Source organism: Cryptomeria japonica, chromosome 10 (assembly GCF_030272615.1).
Source record: "Cryptomeria japonica chromosome 10, Sugi_1.0, whole genome shotgun sequence".
Classification (NCBI taxonomy): domain Eukaryota; kingdom Viridiplantae; phylum Streptophyta; class Pinopsida; order Cupressales; family Cupressaceae; genus Cryptomeria; species Cryptomeria japonica.
Genome location: NC_081414.1, coordinates 318,172,360 through 318,191,283, shown reverse-complemented (window position 1 = coordinate 318,191,283; position 18,924 = coordinate 318,172,360).

Sequence of the window (18,924 nt, the reverse complement as noted above, 5' to 3'; positions counted from 1 at the left end):
TTATGCAATTCACAAGCTCAATTTTGAAAATAAAAATTAGTGTTTTAACGAAATTAACCTCTAAATTTTTCAAATTTGGAAGAAAATCAAACTTGTAAATGAAAAAGTTGAATTTTAAATTGCATACACACTGAGATATGAAAACAAAAATCAGAATTAAAGGTGTTTCACGTAGGGCTCAACAAAACGTAAAGGGGGAAATTTGATCTGGCAATTTGCAACATAGAAGGAGAAATCACCAAATCAATTTTCTCTTTGGTGGGGAGATGGCCTTTACATTCAAAAGAGGGGAGGAATCCACTAGATTCAATCACAAATCAAATAAGGATTGAATGCTAAGTGGATTAATTGATTATGAACGTGTTTTTCCCTCTTTTGTAAGTTGAAATGTTTATTTAGGGCAAAGTGTTGAAATTGAAGACAAAACTAAGAAAATAATGAGCTACAGATGCAGCATTCAGTCATGCACCTAGATCTAAGAAATATGAGCTGATTCAGATCTACCCTGCAAAAATGCCCTGAAAAAGTAGGGACTGTGGCGCTGCCTCTTGGTCCTCTAAATTTTTCACGCGTTGAAAAGGGTTTTTCTGTCTCTGTGTCTGAAGCTTATTTCCAGAAGTATAGTTGTGCACTCATTTCCTGCACACAGAAAGAAAGGGAAATAGGTTGGGAATAGGGGCTTGCCTTTGGTCAAACCCTGATTTTGGAATTAACCATGAAATTGAGATAAATGTAATTGAAATGACTAAAAGGAAATGTTCTCCTTTCGAGGGATATGCCGAATTATGACTGAAATTGAAATGATTATACCTCCTTGTGAAGTTTTGCTTGCCTCCACATGGAATTAGCATTTCATGAAATAGAATATTGATCTCCACTTCAATGCTTGATCCTTGACTTTATTGCTGCTCCAAGGCTTGAAGGAAGACTAAAAATGCTCAATTTCTCATGAATGCTTGATTTCTTGTATGCTTGAATGCTTCTCAATTATTGTGGATCGTCAAATGAGAGGGGAAATCCTCTTTATATGCATGCCTGTCGGATTAATTGACTAATTTTCTAACATAGGTTGACATGGAGAAAGAAATACCACTCAAATTTTAGATGGGAGAGAGGGGTCAAATTAGGTCCCATTTAGGGAGGACCCTAACACCACACCCTGGTCCTGGTGAGGACCATGGTGCCACGCCCTGGTCCTAGTGAGGACCAGGGTGCTATGCCCTGATCCTACCCTATTTTGGGGTAGGATCAAGGTTCAAGTTGAGTGTAAGTTTAAAAATTTTAGCATTTGTGATCTGCAAGAGCATAATCAGGTCTTTAATCAGGCCAAGGGGTGCAAACACTAAGGTGAAGATCCAAATGCAGTCGAAAATTGCAAGGGGTGCAATTTTTGGATGCTACACCAAGAGACAGTGGAAGCTAAATGTGAGGTGATTTTCCCACTTGATAGAGGGGATGGTGAAATTACAGATAGAATGGGTATTCAAGGGTTGTCTCCTGCCTCTACTTGTGTCAGAAGGGATAGACGTGCGAGAAAGAAAGTTCAAAGCATGGGTAGATGGATTCCTCCTCCTGAGGATATCTTGAAGATTAACACCGATGACTCTTCTCATGGTAATCTTGGACCAGCTGGGATTGGCAACGTGGGTAGAGACTATTTGTGTGAAGTTGGGTTCTTCTTTTCTATTTATAAAGGTTGGCAGGCTAATAATTTTATGGAGGGATTATCGATTGTCTATGCTCTAGAGCGTGCTTATGCTCTAGGTTGGCGTAAGGTTATTTGTGTTGGCATTGCACACTCTAATGAGAATTGAAGGTGATTGAAGGTGTTGTCATTGATGGCAACTTACTGGCAACCTTGTGGATATCTTCAGGCATCGGCACCGGCAGACACTTCACCGGTAGTGACAACAATGTATACCGGCATAAAGTTTTGTTTATTGTATGTAATTATAAATATCTTTTATAAAGCTGACAAGGCATATTGTAATAAGACTCATATATGTATGAGATCCTGTAAATCATTTTGTGATGAGGTAGCATGGATGTGAAGTGATGAGCAAATATTAAGGCAGATTTTGTATAAGGGTTTATGGTTATTGTATGAGCTTAAACTAGTACTGAACCTGGCATAGAAGATGCTAAATTATAGCAGTATATTCCATTGGATTTTCATAATCCATTTTGTAAGTCAGTGAGACTTCCTTTTGTAATTGAGCAATGAGCTCTAGGAAGTTGGCCTTTCTGCATGTGCAGGCCCCTCTTGTAAGTAATATCCATTCATTGGCCAGTGAGTGAATATTGTGGGTCACAAATCCCACCAAGGTTTTTCCCACACCAGGTTTCCTCGTTAAACATCTTGTGTTATGGTGTGCTTTCTATGTTGTCTTTACTGTTCTTATTTACTGCATTAATTCTTGTTTATCGGTACACTGTTTTGGAATGCAAAATACTTAATAAGGTTAAAGAATCTGTAAACCAGTTAGATACTGATTCACCCCCCCCCCCTCTCTCAGTATCTTTTGGACTATCATCAATCCTAACAATTGGTATCAGAGCCTGGTCCTCTATTTTCAAAAGTCTAATAGCTTGAGGAAGATTCTGACACCGGTACAGATGGATAATTTAAGAAAGCAATTAGAAGGAGCTCTTGTGGACTATGATGCAGAGAAGTTGAAGAATATCAAACTTGAAGATGATCTGAGGACTGCATAGGAATTCATTCAAGGACTTCAAGAGAATATCACTATTGCCAGAAATAAGAGAAAATAACTTCAGGAGAAGATGTAGGGTAATGATGATGAAAAGGAAACTCTTAATGATCTTGTAAGCAAGATGCGGCAAGAAAACATGAACTTGAGGAATGAAATGCAAGACATGACTATGAGATTTTGTAAAGACATTGAAAACAGAAAGAAGAATGAAGATGACTTGACTAGGAGACTCAATGATGCTGGAAATGAAAACCTAGACTCGGTCATGAAAATGATATGTTAAAAATAGATCTAATTTACATGGAACATGATAAAACTAAACTTATGAGACAAAAGGAATTTTTGGAAAATGAGTTGGCTACTTCAAATCAACATAAAGAGAAATTCAAGAAAAGTTCAGAAGAACTTGATGGTATGCTGAAAAGTCAGAAACCTAATGGAGACACTAATGGACTTGGATTTGAAGTTGGTGAAAGTTTCAGTACTGCAAACAATCATGATCACAATAAACCAGTAAGATAACCTAATGCCTACAAATTTAATGGGAAATTCTTTAACTGTAACAAGTATGGTCATAGAGAAAATCAGTGTAGATCTAGAAATAATCAGAACATTAATGCACCCACCGGTCAATATTCCAAATGCAACAAAATTGGTCACAATTCATAAAACTACAGAATGAATGTAAGATGTTATGTTTGTGGAAGATTTGGGCACTTATCTAATCAATGCAGAACACAAACCAGCATAGGATATGGAAAGGCTATTCAGAAGACCAATGTGACTTGTTATGCTTGTAACAAGATTGGACATATTGCAAAATTTTGTAGAAGCAAGACTTCACCGACAAATAATAAAGGATCCAGTTTGAAAGGCAAAGAGAAGGTTGATGAGGTAAAGAAAGAATTCTCAAGACAATGGATTAGAAAGATAGATCAGAATGTTGATGAGACTATTCCTTCACCGGTAGAACAGAGTATTACTCCACCGACAAGAGACTCTTCATCCAACTGAAAACTAACCCTTGGGGGTATTGCAACAAATTCAAAATCATGCAAGTTTACCCTCGGTTGATGGTGAGAAGATGGACTTCTTCTCTACCAGCAGATGTGTTAAGTTTCACTTAACCGGCGAGCATTTATTATGGTTGTTGGAGGAAAAGACATTATAAATATTTGATTTTCCCTCTTTTTCAATTCACTGAGCACTCAAACTTCCTAAGAGCGCGAAAATCCAAGTGAAGGCATCCATAGAGAGAAAAGAAGGAAATTCTTTCAAGCATCCAAACCTATCAAGCAGATTAAGGTATTTATCAATGGCTTCCTCCTCTACTCCTGAATTTATTGCAAACCCTACTATTGTGGAAGTAGTTAAACACCCTAGACCCATTTTTAAGATTATCCTCGAGATAGTGAAACAGGATGATTCCCTAGGAGCTTTTTCAAAAATCCCAAAAGGAGTTGCATATGCAGAAGACCCTAGAATCTATATTAATTGCCACACTGAGGAATTAGGTTCAGAAAAAAATATTGAAAATGTTTTAAAATGTTATTTGTGATGAAAGTGGAATTGTGAAACCCGAACATAAGGTTATTGAAACTTTAGGTTTTGTGGAAATCCTTGACATCCTAGAATTTCCTAAGGAGGTAGTAAGGATTGTGCTTAGCAGAGTTTATGGTGAATTCTTTTGGCTAGACTCTATTTGTAAAATCACTAAGGAAGTAGTTAGGGCAGTGACTGGCTTACCCTCCACGGGTAGCAGGCCAGATAAAACTAAAAAGGTTCCTAATAACACAGTAATGACTTTAACAGGTGCAACCTATGATAGCAGATCCCTGAGAGTGAATGATGTAAAAGATGTGAATGTTAGATTCATAAGTATGATTTTAGGTTATAAGGCCACCCATGCAAACCAACTCAACTCTGTTTCCAGTCTTTGTATTCAAAGTGCATATGATATGGTTAACAATAATGCAAAGATAGATATATGTGAGTGGTTAAAAGATGAGTTGATTGATAATCTAAAGAAGATAAAAGGAGACAAGAAAGGTACTTTTCATTTTAGCAATCTCTTGGTATGTCTGATGTTGTATCTTACAAAAGAGGTTCTCGGTATTGGTAAGAAAGACTTTGGTTTTGATATATCGGTAGGCAAACAACTATTAAATATATTCACCAGTATGGGGACAGATAAGGATAACAATATCACTGAGTACTTCAAAACATTCAAAGCAAAAATGAAAACAAGAGAAAGATTACCACAAAGCATTGTAGATAAATATGAGAAGGGAATATGTTTTGTAATCAAGAAGGATGAAATCTGGATGGAGGCAATTCTTCCTAGAACTATATGGGTAATAGAAATGGGGTATGAGGCAAATGTAAACATAATTGAAACTCATGCCAAAGCCCTACTAAAAACCCCTAGAGAATCAGAAGAAAAAGTTTTTGGAAGTGCAGAAACTATAGAAAGTGGTGTACAAATACTAAAACAAAGAAAGAGAAGAGAAAAATACATAAGGAGTGCATCTAAACAAGTTAAGGAAATAAAAGAAAATATCATGAACATAACTGGTATAAAGGAAAGTGACTTGGAAGGATTACAAATTGTATGATACATTCACAAATGAGGAAAAAGAAAGTATAGAGAATAGCATCATTCTACATCTTGACATATATAAGAAAGTGTTAATAGAAGTTGTAGATGATTTTCCTAGTGAATTGTATAGGCAGTTAGATGCTAAGAGGTTAGCAATTATGGAGCTTGACAAAGAAAATTAAAATTGAGAAACTTCTAGCTATACATCCGGTAAAATTTATTGAAGAAATTGATGAATTGATCAATGAAGCAAACATAATAGTCTTTTCAAGCGGACACTAGCAAGTGAGCCTAATGGCCGGCAGAGTTAATGAAATTTTAGAAGAGACAGTTGATAAATGGGACATTTTCTTTATTGACAAAGAAAAACAAGAAGAACTGAACAAACCTAAAACTTTCAAGGTATATCAAAAGGACAAGGGAAAAGGCAAGGTAGGTGGACTACCCAATATAAAAGTGACTGATAACCTACCACCACCTTCAGTTACTCCACCGGTACAGACTAACAGTACACTTGCTACTGAGAATGTGGAAACACCACATGAAGACACAAAACCCTAAGTCTAAAATTTTGTACACGATGAACATTGACACTCAGGAGGTTAATATTATAGTTCATAAAGAAAGCACTAAGGAAAAGAAAAATGATGTTGCTACTGAGCAACCAACTGAAAAAATTGAGATTGGGATTGAGACTCAAACAAAGAGGTCAGAGCAAACTGAGCATTCAGAGGAACCCTTAGTTAGTGGCATGGTTACTGATAACATTGATGCAAGCATTGAGAAACCAACAGAGACAACAACTAAGATACCGGTAGTGGACAATGCAGAAAAACAAACAGAGATACTAGCAGATAACACTGTAAAACAAGCAGAGACATAAGCAAAGAATCGGTACACACTAAGATAGTGCCACCGGCAACCACAGAGAAAACAAAACCTTTGCTAGTGGAAATGCAAACACAAACTGACCCACCAGAGGCCGAGACAAGCAAAGTGGTTACTCCCACCGACAGCACGGAGATTGTAAAGGTAGTTGGGCAAACATCCAGTACTTCACTAATAGAATTTAGACCCACGAATGTGACTAAAGTACTCTTGGATTCAATAAAGAAAATTATAGATTGTAATGCATTGGCCTATAAGGCAATAGATGATACAATTCCTATTCTTAAGTTGATTGCACCAAAATGCAATTTAGATGAGGTAAAGGATTCTTTAGGTCAATTAGACACATTGTCTAAATACATTACTGGCAATATATTATCTGTAGATCAAATAAATGAAGAAACATTTAAGGAGAAAATGGAGAAGGAAAGAGAGAAATTATTTGAAGAAACAATAAATAAGTGCACGGAACACATTGACACTCTTTTACCGGCACTGAATAAAATAATTATAGATTTTAAGGAACTGTACAGAGACACTTGTAAGACAAATCTTTTGACAGTGGATATTGACAAGGAAATCAGCAAAGTTCAAAAGGAGATTAATGACATAGCTGATAATATCACTAGTTCATCTGAACCTATATCAGTTATTGAACAAGAAATTGTTGGATTTGAAGAAAAACTAGAAAAGTTAGAGAAAGAGAAGGAAAGATTAAAGGGAAAAGCGAAAGAGCTAAAATGTAGACTCAGTCCAAAGTTAGATAACCTCATCTCTCTAAGGAAAGAGATCTTTGAGGCACTAATTCAAGGGCAGAAGACACCAGAAGAACAAATGCATCATCTCACCGGTACAATTCAAAGAATTGAGGCAGCTTTGAAGGATAGTAACAGGTTTACTCAGAGCTTGAATTTGGTTTTAGCATACTTATTCCAGATTGTAACCAACCGGTTACAAGGTTCAAACTGAAAAACTGCACTCATTTGACAATTTTGACAACCTTTGTCATTGATGTCAAAGGGGGAGTAGTAGGATAGAGAAAAATGATTACCAAAGGAGATCATCTGCTCAGGGGGAGCACACATTTTTGGTAAAATTTTGGACTTCATTTTTGGATACGATTTTTGGATTTTTCTCATGAGTGTTGCCATCAATGCCAAAGGGGGAGATTGTTGGCATTGCACACTCCAATGAGAATTGAAGGTGATTGAAGGTGTTGTCATTGATGGTAACTTACCAGCAACCTTGTAGATATCTTTAGGCACTGGCACCGACACCGGCAGGCATCAGCACCGACAGACACTTCACCGGCAGTGGCAACAATGTATACCGGCATCCCAGCCAACAGGAATAAAGTTTTGTTTATTGTATTTAATTGTAAATATCTTTTATAAATCTGACAATGCATATTGTAATAAAACTCATATATGTATGAGGTCTTGTAAATCATTTTGTGACGAGGTAGCATGGATGTGAAGTGATGAGCGAATATTAAGGTAGATTTTGTATAAGGGTTTATGGTTATTGTATGAGCTTAAACCGGTACTAAACCTGGCATAGCAGATGCTAAATTATAGTAGTACATTCTATTGGATTTTCATAATCCATTTTGTAAGTCAGTGAGACTTCCTTTTGTAATTGAGCAGTGAGCTCTAGGCAGTTGGCCTTCCTGCATGTGTAGGCCCCTCTTGTAAGTAATATCCATTCATTGGCCAGTGAGTGAATATTGTGGGTCACAAATCCTACCGAGGTTTTTCCCACACTAGGTTTCCTCATTAAACATCTTGTGTTATGGTTTGCTTTCTATGTTGTCTTTATTGTTCTTATTTACTGCATTAATTCTTGTTTATCGGTACACTGTTTTGCAATGCAAAATACTTAATAAGGTTAAAGAATCTGTAAACCGGTTAGATACTAATTCACCCCCCCCCCCCCTCTCAGTATCTTTGGGACTATCATCAATCCTAACAATTTGCAAATTTGTCTCTCAGGTTATTGTGAATTTTCTAATTGAACGAAAGGTGAAGGATGTTAACTGGCAGTTGGCTCTGGTATTTCAACAGATTCTGCAGATTAGTTCTAGGATGGAGATAGTGTCCTTTGTCCACATTCTACATAAGTGGAATAGGGTTGTTGATTGTTTGACTAAGTGAGCTTCAAAACATGTTGATGTTTGGAGGGTTGAGGAATGGGGCAATCTCCCCCTTGATTATTGTCTGGATTTGAGGAGGATGTTCACCAGGGATATGGATTGTTGTGGAGTTGGTTGGCTTGTGCCCTTGTTTTGATTTGTTGTTCTTGTGCATTCCTCTTGGAGCCTTTCAATCTGAGATTTGTTTGTAATCTTCAGTTTTGATTTTTAATAAAGCTTTAACCCCTTTATTTCAAAACTCTAACCAATGAATATAATCAAAATTCTCAGCCCTACTCTTTGTTGAATTCAGGATAGATCTATTGGATTCACCCCTCTTGAATGTAATGGTCCCCAAGCAAAAATATTATGATGGTATGGTGAAAGAATAAGGATCTGGTCAACTACTGAGAGGGGGGGTGAATCAATATATAAAAAATTGTATATACTTTTACCAAACAAAAAAACAACCTCTCAAGTCAAACTCTAAACTGACTGGTTTAAACCCTGAACTTCAAATGCAATTTTTCTAACGAGTTAAACTGGTTGACTGTATAAGAGACAAATAGTAAAACATCTTTAAAACTCTCAAAACCTTTTAACTGAATCATTCAAATACTTTACTGACAGTAGTTAAAACATATTTCAGATTGATGTCGGTTAACATAACATATCAAAGTGGATTTAGTAGTTAAGCAATTTAAGCATAGTAAACATAACCACAAAAGCATTCACCACTTGACACAATATTTTTGACGTGGAAACCCAAATGGAAAAAACCACGGTGGGGATGAATACCCACAAGTATTATGAACTCTTCTGACGTTCGACCTGTTAGGAGCCAAGCCTGTTAAAGCTTTACAATAAGTCTTGTTAAGTACATATCCTGTTAGGGACCACCCGGTTAAGGGATTGACTATAATGCCCTATTAGAAGCAATACCCTATTAGGATTAACCTCAGTAGAGGATTTGAAATCTAAGCTAATGGATCACCTAGTTAGAGGATTTAGATAGCACTAAGCTTGTTAGAGCTTACCTGGTTAAGGGATTTCACTTCTGTAATTGTTAGAAAACAACAGGGGTTTGTTGATCTATTTGAATAGCACTACACTTTCTTGTTCAGATCCTTTTCATGCTCCTATCTACCTACTTCAGATACATCTCTTGGTTCGGCAACCACACTCTCTTACTCTCAACCACAAATTGCCAACTCTTCAACAAAACAACTCATCGACCTTATAAACAAAACAATAGGTCGATAACACATCACAAACCTAAACATCTCATAGAGATTACAAACAAATTGGTTCAAGTATGACCATTGGATTGCATAATAATCATTGCACAACATTCAAGACAACCTTGACCGCTCCTAGATCACCGCTTCATCGAACACTGTAACTCATCACGCGGTTTTCATTACATGCAATGAACTTGCTCATTTCCAAGACAAAAACTGTTATCTCTACATGCCAAAAACCATTTGAAACTTCATCTCATACAACATGCATACATATCATAATCATTACCACTCATCATTTGATCATAAACCAATACAACTGATTCATTAATCTCCATCGGTTAGGGTTTAGCATATCAACAGGTAGGGTTTACCGAATGATCTTACTTCTTCTCTAGTAATACCAGTTTCCTTCACAAGCTCACTTACTGGTTACAAAACAACATTATAACAACATCATTACCAGTTAATTGACATCAATGATAATATAACATTTCATTAATGCAATCTTCATGCAAAAGCCAACAATCTCCCCCTTTGGCATTGATGGCAATACAAGTATCAATACCCTTGATTGCTATGATTATGAATAGGAATCCTGGTTTACATTTTACCATGTATTCTCCTTCAACTGAGTCTCCATGTCTTCAGCTAGTAATTGTCTATAGATCTTCTCTCTATCAATCATATAGATCATCTCCCCAATCATATAGTTCTTCTCCCCCTTTGACAGCAATGCCAAAGTGAAAGTAAAACATGCAATATCAAACTTCATTGTTCTGCAAAATCAATATGCAACTTGATTCCCCCTATGGAATAACTCCACTCTACACCAATCATGCTGTAAAATTCTACAAGTAGCTTCGGGATTGATGTATTCCACATCATGCTCAATTGACCTCGTGTGGGGGCACAACCCCTAGCTGACCTCTAAGATACTCAAAAGTAGTCTTAGGAAAAGGTTTTGTAAAGATATCTGCTAGCTACTCCTTGCTAGAAACATGCTCCAATAATACATCTTCACTCTACACTTTTTCTCTCAAGAAATGATATTTCAGCTCAATATGCTTGGTTCTAGCATGCAAAACAGGGTTCTTTGAAATATTTATGGCACTAGTGTTATCACTTAAAATCCTTATTGGATCTATTATCTTCATCTTGAATCCTTTCAGAATGTGTTTCATCTAGATAGCCTGGGTACAATTCATATAAACTGCAACATACTCATCTTCGGCAATGGACTGTGATATACAGCTCTTCTTTTTGCTACTCCAAGATACAAGTCTTCCACCAAGAAAGAATGTATCACCGGTTGTGCAATTCATATCATCAACATTACCTGCCCAATCTGCATCCATATAAACCTTCAAATCAAAGTTACATGCATATGGATACCATAATCCATAGTCAATAGTACCTTTCAAATATCTAAATATCCTCTTGGTTGCTATTAAATGTGTTTCTTTTGGATTCTTCTTAAATCTGGCAACTAAACCAACTGCATGAGTAATATTCGGTCTATTGTGAACAACATAGTGCAATTTCGCTATCATTGACCTGTACTCCTTTTCATCAATAGATGTGGCTTCATCTTCCTTAGACAATTTATAACCTGTACCCATTTGTGTCCCAATTGGTTTACAGTCACTCATTCCAAATCTCTTTAACACTTCTTTCAGATATTTAGACTGTGTGATAAAAATACCACTCTTCATCTGTTGAATTTGCAAACCTATGAGGAATTTCATTTCTCCCACTTAAGACATTTCAAATTCATTTTTCATCTCATTTGCAAAGTCATCACTCATGTCATCATTGCCTCCAAATATTATATCATCCACAACCAATTCACTAACTTGTATCTTCTCTCCTTCATATTTGAGATATATATTGATATCTTCACTAGTTCTCTGAAAACCAATCTTCATTAGGTGTGAATGCAACCATTCATACCATGCTCTCGGTGCTTGCTTCAAATCATATAGTGCCTTGTGCAATTTATATACCATATCTTTTTCATCAGTCAAAGCATAACCATCTAGTTGCTCAATGTATACTTCTTCTTCCAGTATTCCATTTAGAAATGTTGACTTCACATCCATCTGATATACTTTGAATCCCTTATGTGCTGCAAATGCAAGTAAAGTCCCAACACCTTCCAATCTAGCAACTGGTGCAAAATTCTCACCATATTCTTCTCCTTCTTCCTATGCATAACCTTTGCATACCAATCTAGCTTTGTTTCGGACTACTACTCCATCTTCATTCAGTTTATTCTCGAATACCCATTTAGTACCTATCACATTTTTATTCACCAGTATGGGTACTAGGGTCCATGTGTTGTTCTTCCCAATTTTATCAAGCTCCTCCCCCATAGCTTTGATCCAAAATGCTTCCTTAGCAATTCTACTCTCAATAGTGGAGATCATGCAAGAATTCTCTCTAATTCTTCTTCTGGTTAACACTCCAACATCCTTATCTCCAATAATCTGGTCAGGATTATGATTGAGTCTCACATACCTTGGAATAATATGATCATTATCTTCAATTTCTTCTTCTTCTTCTTCATTATCATCATCTTCTGAATCTACTTGTTCTGGTTGAACTAGTACAACAGCATTCTCTTTACCAGTTTCAGGTTTCACCGGTTCTGGCTCCAAAAATAAAATGCAAGGATCTTCTTTCTTGTTCTACACACTAGTTTCTCTTGAGACTTCAGCATACTCATTCACTCGAACATCAACACTTTCAATAATTTTATGTGTTCAGTTGTTGTAAAATTTGTAGGCCTTACTCTTGGTGGAGTAACCAAGAAATATACCTTCATCACTTTTAGCCTCACACTTGCTAACATAGTCACCTCTCTTAATAAAACATTTATTGCCACATATCTTAAAATAACTAACATTGGGTGATCTACCATACTAGTATTCATAAGGAGTCTTATCCTTGCCTCTTTTTATCAATATCTGGTTCATAGTGTAGACAGTTGTGCTAACAGCTTCTCTCCAGAAATTTTTTTGCTACACCTCCTTGTATCAACATCGTTCTAGTAGCTTCAACAACTGACTGGTTGTTCCTCTCTATAATTCCATTCTACTATGGTGTCCATTTCAAATTCATTTTTCATCTCATTTGCAAAGTCATCACTCATGTCATCATTGCCTCCAAATATTATATCATCCACAACCACTTCACTAACCAATATCTTATCTCCTTCAGATTTGAGATATATATTAATATCTTCACTGGTTCTCTAAAAACCTATCTTCATCAGGTGTGAATGTAACCATTCATACCATCCTCTCGGTGCTTGCTTCAAATCAAATAGTGCCTTGTGCAATTTATATACTATATCTTTTTCATCAGTCAAAGCATAACCATCTGGTTGCTCAATGTATACTTCTTCTTCCAGTATTCCATTTATAAATGTTGACTTCACATCCATCTGATATACTTTGAATCCCTTATGTGTTGCAAATGCAAGTAAAGTCCCAACACATTCCAATCTAGCAACTGGTGCAAAATTCTCACCATAGTCTTCTCCTTCTTCTTGTGCATAACCTTTGCATACCAACCTAGCTTTGTTTCGGACTACTACTCCATCTTCATTCAGTTTATTCCCGAATACCCATTTAGTACCTATCACATTTTTTTTCACCGGTCTAGGTACTAGGGTCCATGTGTTGTTCTTCCCAATCTGATCAAGCTCCTCCCCCATAGCTTTGATCCAGTGATCATCTTCAAATGCTTCCTTAGCAGTTCTAGGCTCAATAGTGGAGATCATGCAAGAATTCTCTCTAATTCTTCTTTTGGTTAACACTCCAGTATCCTTATCTCCAATAATCTGATCAGGATTATGATCGAGTCTCACATACCTTGGAATAATATGATTATTATCTTCAAGTTCTTCTTCTTCTTCATTATCATAATCTTCTGAATCTACCTGTTCGAGTTGAACTAGTACAACAACATTCTCTTTACCAGTTTCAGGTTTCACCGATTCTGGCTCCAAAAATAGAATACAAGGATCTTCTTCCTTTTTCTCCACACTGGTTTCTCTTGAAACTTCAACATACTCATCCACTCGAACATGAGCACTTTCAATAGTTTTATGTGTTCGGTTGTTGTAACATTTGTAGGCCTTACTCTTAGTGGAGTAACCAAGAAATATGCCTACATCACTTTTAGCTTCACACTTGCTAACATAGTCACCTCTCTTAATAAAAAATTTATTTCCAAATATCTTAAAATAACTAACATTGGGTGATCTTCCGTACCAGTATTCATAAGGAGTCTTATCCTTAACCTCTTTTTATCAATATCTGGTTCATAGTGTAGACAGTTGTGCTGACAGCTTCTCTCCAGAAAGTTTTTTCTACACCTCCTTGTATCAACATCGTTCTAGTAGCTTCAACAACTAACCGGTTGTTCCTCTCTACAATTCCATTCGGTTGTGGTGTCCTTGATGTAGAAAGATGCCTTTTGATACCATTTTCTTCACAATATCTAGTGAATTCCTCTGAAGTAAATTCACCACCTTGATCTATCCTCGAACACTTTATCTTCTTGCTACTTTCCTTTTTAGGTAAGGCCCTAAATGCCTTGAACTTACTAAATGCTTCTGACTTGTCCTTCAAGAATGTGACCCACATCATTTTTGAGCAATCATTAGTGAAGATCATAAAATATTTGTCACCTTGAATGCTTTTAGTCCTTATGGGTCTATAGAGATCTGTATGAACCAAATCTAATAGATGTTCTGCTGAAAAAGATTTGCTCTTAAAAGTTGAGGATGTCATCTTTCCCAACTGACATTCCTTACACAGAGCATTCACCGGTTTGTCCAACTGAGGCAAACCTCTCACTGACTTGGACTTACTCACTTTGACAATATTATCAAAATTTATATGACAAAATCTCCTATGACAAAGCCAACTATCATCTATTTAAGTAATTAAACAGTTGTTGACTTTAGGATTTAGGTGAAACATGTTACCTTTTGTCTGCTTGTCAGTTGCAATTAGTTCACCTTTGCTCTGATAGATTTTGCACATTCCATTCTTATATTCCAATGGATAGCCTATGTCATTGAGTTGAGCAACACTCAAAAGATTGTGCTTTAATTCTTCAACCCGGTAAACATCATCTACACTTCTCTTTCCATTAAGAGAAATGGTTCCCTTTCCTTTTACCATGCATGGTGAGTCATTTTCAAATCTCACAACTCCTCCATCAAATTCCTTCAAAGTAAGAAATTTACTCCGGTCACTGGTCATGTGGTGTGAACAACCACTATCAATGATCCAATCATCAGAATTATCCATGCGAGAAACTAATGACTTCTGATTAGATGTCTCCTCTTTAATGGCTACAAAAACAATGTCTTCATTAGCATCTCCCTCAAATTCCTCATTAGTGATACCACCATCAACTGCAATGAGAGAATCTCTTTTTCCTTTTCCTTTGTACTTCTTGAACTTCTCACACTTATGCTCATTGTTACCATTAGGACAGTTAGTTGCAATGTGTCCAATCCTGTTGCATGCAAAACATTTCAAAGGTAATTTACCTCTGTACTTACCGGTACCTCTGGGCAACCACTTGGCCAACAATGCTTCAAGCTCAACCAGACTATCTTCATCATCAACTACTCTATTGGATCTAGATTCATAACTATGGCTGACATCTCTACTTTTCCTCATTGATGGGTTAGAAATTGAAGCTCTAAATGTAGTAAGCTTACGAATGATGGAATCAAGAGTTACCTTAGTTTTGTCAATAGATTTTAGCTACTGAATGGCTGCAACTCGGATACCATAGACCGGTAGAAGGGTTCTTGACACCTTGCTAACCACTGTGGCATCTTCCACTTTACCACCAACACTCTTGATCTCACCAACTATCTCTTTCATCCTCTGACCATACTGTTGTATATTCTCACCTTCAGCCATCTGCATGTCATCAAATTATCCTCTCAGACTCTCTTCTTTGGAAATCTTCACATGCTCATCACCACTATAGATATCTTCAAGTTTCCTCCATACCTCATAAGTAGTCTCCAGACCATGGGCATCTACATACTCTGCATTAGACAAAGAACTAATAATGGCCTCCAATGCTTGATTATTTTCTTGTTGCTCTTTCTTCTGATCATCAGTCATAATCCTACTAGGTGCAACATATTGAGTACCAACATGTTCCCAGTATTGACTTCCTAGACTCTTGATATAAATTTTCATTCTATCACTCCATATTTTGTAGTTCTCTCTATTAAACTTCAGACCTTCTTTCTTCATCATGTTCTTCAAGATCTTTACCTCAAGTTGTTAGGCTTAAACCTTAGAGGACTTCAAATACTCTGATACCAATTGATTGTATGATGAAAGAATAAGGATCTGGTCACCTAGTGAGAGGGAGGTGAATCGGTAGATAGAAAATTATATAGACTTTTACCAAACAAAAAAACAACCTCTCAAGTCAAACTCTAAACTGGTTGGTTTAAACACTGAACTTCAAATGCAATATTACTGACAAGTTAAACTGGTTGACTGTATAACAGACTAACAGTAAAACATCTTTGAAACTCTCAAAACCTTTTAACTGAATCATTCAAATACTTTACTGACAGTAGTCAAAACATATTTCAGATTGTTGTTGGTTAACATAACATATCAAAGTGGATTTAGTAGTTAAGCAATTTAACCATAGTAAACATAACCACAAAAGCATTCACCACTTGACACAATATTTTTTGACATGGAAACCCAAATGGGAAAAACTACGGTGGGGATGAATACCCACAATTATTTTGAACTCTTCTGAAGTTCGCCCTGTTAGGAGCCAAGTCAGTTAAAGCTTTACAATAAGTCCTGTTAAGAACAGATCCTGGTAGGGACCACCCGGTTAAGGGATTGACTATAATGCCCTATTAGAATAAATACCCTGTTAGGAGTAACCTCGGTAGAGGATTTGAAATCCAAGATAATAGATCACCTGGTTAGAGGATTTAGATAACACTAAGCTTGTTAGAGCTTACCCAGTTAAGGGATTTGACTTCTGTAATTGTTAGAAAACAACGGGGGTTTGTTGATCTATTTGAGAAGGAACTACACTTGCTTGTTCAGATCCTTTTCATGCTCCTATCTGCCTTTACACATACTACAAATACATCTCCTGGTTTGGCAACCACACTCTCTTACTCTCAACCACAAATTGCCAACTCTTCAACAAAACAACTCATCGACCTTATAAACAAAACAATAGGTCGGTAACACATCACAAACCTAAACATCTCATAGAGATTATAAACAAATCGGTTCAAGTATGATCGTTGGATTACATAACAATCATTGTACAACATTCAAGACAACCTCGACCATTCCTAGATCACCGCATCATCGAACATTGTAACTCATCACATGATTTCCATTACATGCAATGAACTTGCTCATTCCCAAGACAAAAATTGTTATCTCTACGCGCCGAAAACCATTTGAAACTTCATCTCATACAGCATGCATACATGTCATAATCATTACCGCTCATCATTTGGTCATAAACCAATACAATCAATTCACCAAGCTCCATCGGTTAGGGTTTAGTATATCAACAGGTAGGGTTTACCGATTGATCTCACTTCTTCTCTAGTAATATTGGTTTCCTTCACAAGCTCACTTACCGGTTACAAAACAACATTATAACAACATCATCACCGGTTAATTGACATCAATGACAAAATAACATTTCATTAATGCAATTTTCATGCAAATGCCAACATATTAGTGGTTTTACTGCATCATTGGGTGAAACCCTAATATTTTTCACCAAAACATTTTGGTGAACCCGACATCTTGCACCTCAATTTCTGATTTATGTCCTTAGATCTGATTGTTTATGAATTTACAAATTCAAATTTACATTAAAAATTTAATATCCAATTGAATTGCATAAATTTAGACATTAATTTTACAAAAACCCTAATTTTTAATTCTAAAATAGAACTTGTGGGTTGTCAAATTTGGATAATTATTTTAGATCTGATTAGTTATGCAATTTAGATTTAATTTTCAATTGAATTACATAAATTTAGTGGTTGAATTCACAAAACCCCTAATTTATACTTCTAAAAATTTACTTGTGGGTTGCATAATTATTCAAACTAATCTTTATGATATGCTATGCTATGATTTAGATGCATTTTTATTTCAAATTCACAAATCAAAGTGCTTAATTGTTTGGTTAATAAATCACTTTTACAAAATTTGCATTGTTTAATCATGATTTTTAAATTTCCTTCCTTTGTGCATGAGTTTTACTACCATTAGTCCTACCTACAATATTCCCGTGAGAAGAAGTTGTAGAATTAAGCTTTCCCAAGGTTTAATTATTATGGATATGGAGCCTAATTTGGATAACTTATTTCATGAGAATGTTGGTGGTTCTTCTAATCTAACAAATGATGTCATTTATCCTCATTCTTTCCATAATTCTCATGATGTGGAGGAATCACTAACTAGGGTCTTCGTTGACCAATTGGAGAGGATTGGCAATGAATTTGAAGATCTTCTACAATGGATGAGTCAACAATACGCAGAAAGTGAGGCAATCCCATTGATTGGAGGATTAAAAAGAATGGTTTAAAGTGATAAAATTGGTGTTGATTTGTTGTGTGGCCTTTCTCGTATTATTGACACTAAAATAATGCCTATTAAAGGTTGTGTCAAAGTCCTTGCTTACACTCAAGCTACAAGTCAAGTCAACTATTTTATTTCTATGCCTATGTCATTGCCTAGTGTGCTTGCCTTTACATCTTCTATCATGTCTACATCCACACAAAATGTTAACCCTACACATGCTAGTCAAGGGGGAAACTTTGTTAATCAAAAATATTTTAAACTTCCTTTCGTGAGTCTCTCATTTGTGACCCAATCATCTCTGATACCTACATATCATAGTGTTCCACCTCCTTATTCTTGACCTCAACCTACATGGAACAATGTTACTCCTCCCATCACAATTCAATATATCCAATTTCAATTCATCCACCAAAGAAACTGTCAATAACTTAGCCCAAATTGTCTCATCCCTACAACAACAACTAGCTTCCATTACCCAATCCAAGTTTAATGTGCCTACCTTTGATGTAGCAAGCCCATTTTCTGATGACATTGTCTGTGTCATCCCTCCTAAACATATGTAAGTCCCTAAAATGGAGCTTTATAATGAAAAAGGTGATCCCTTGACTCATGTAAAAACATTCCAAACATTGTGTAGTGACTTTGCTCATGATCAAATATTTATGGCTAAATTGTTTACTCAAACCTTTAGGGATAAACAATTACAATGGTT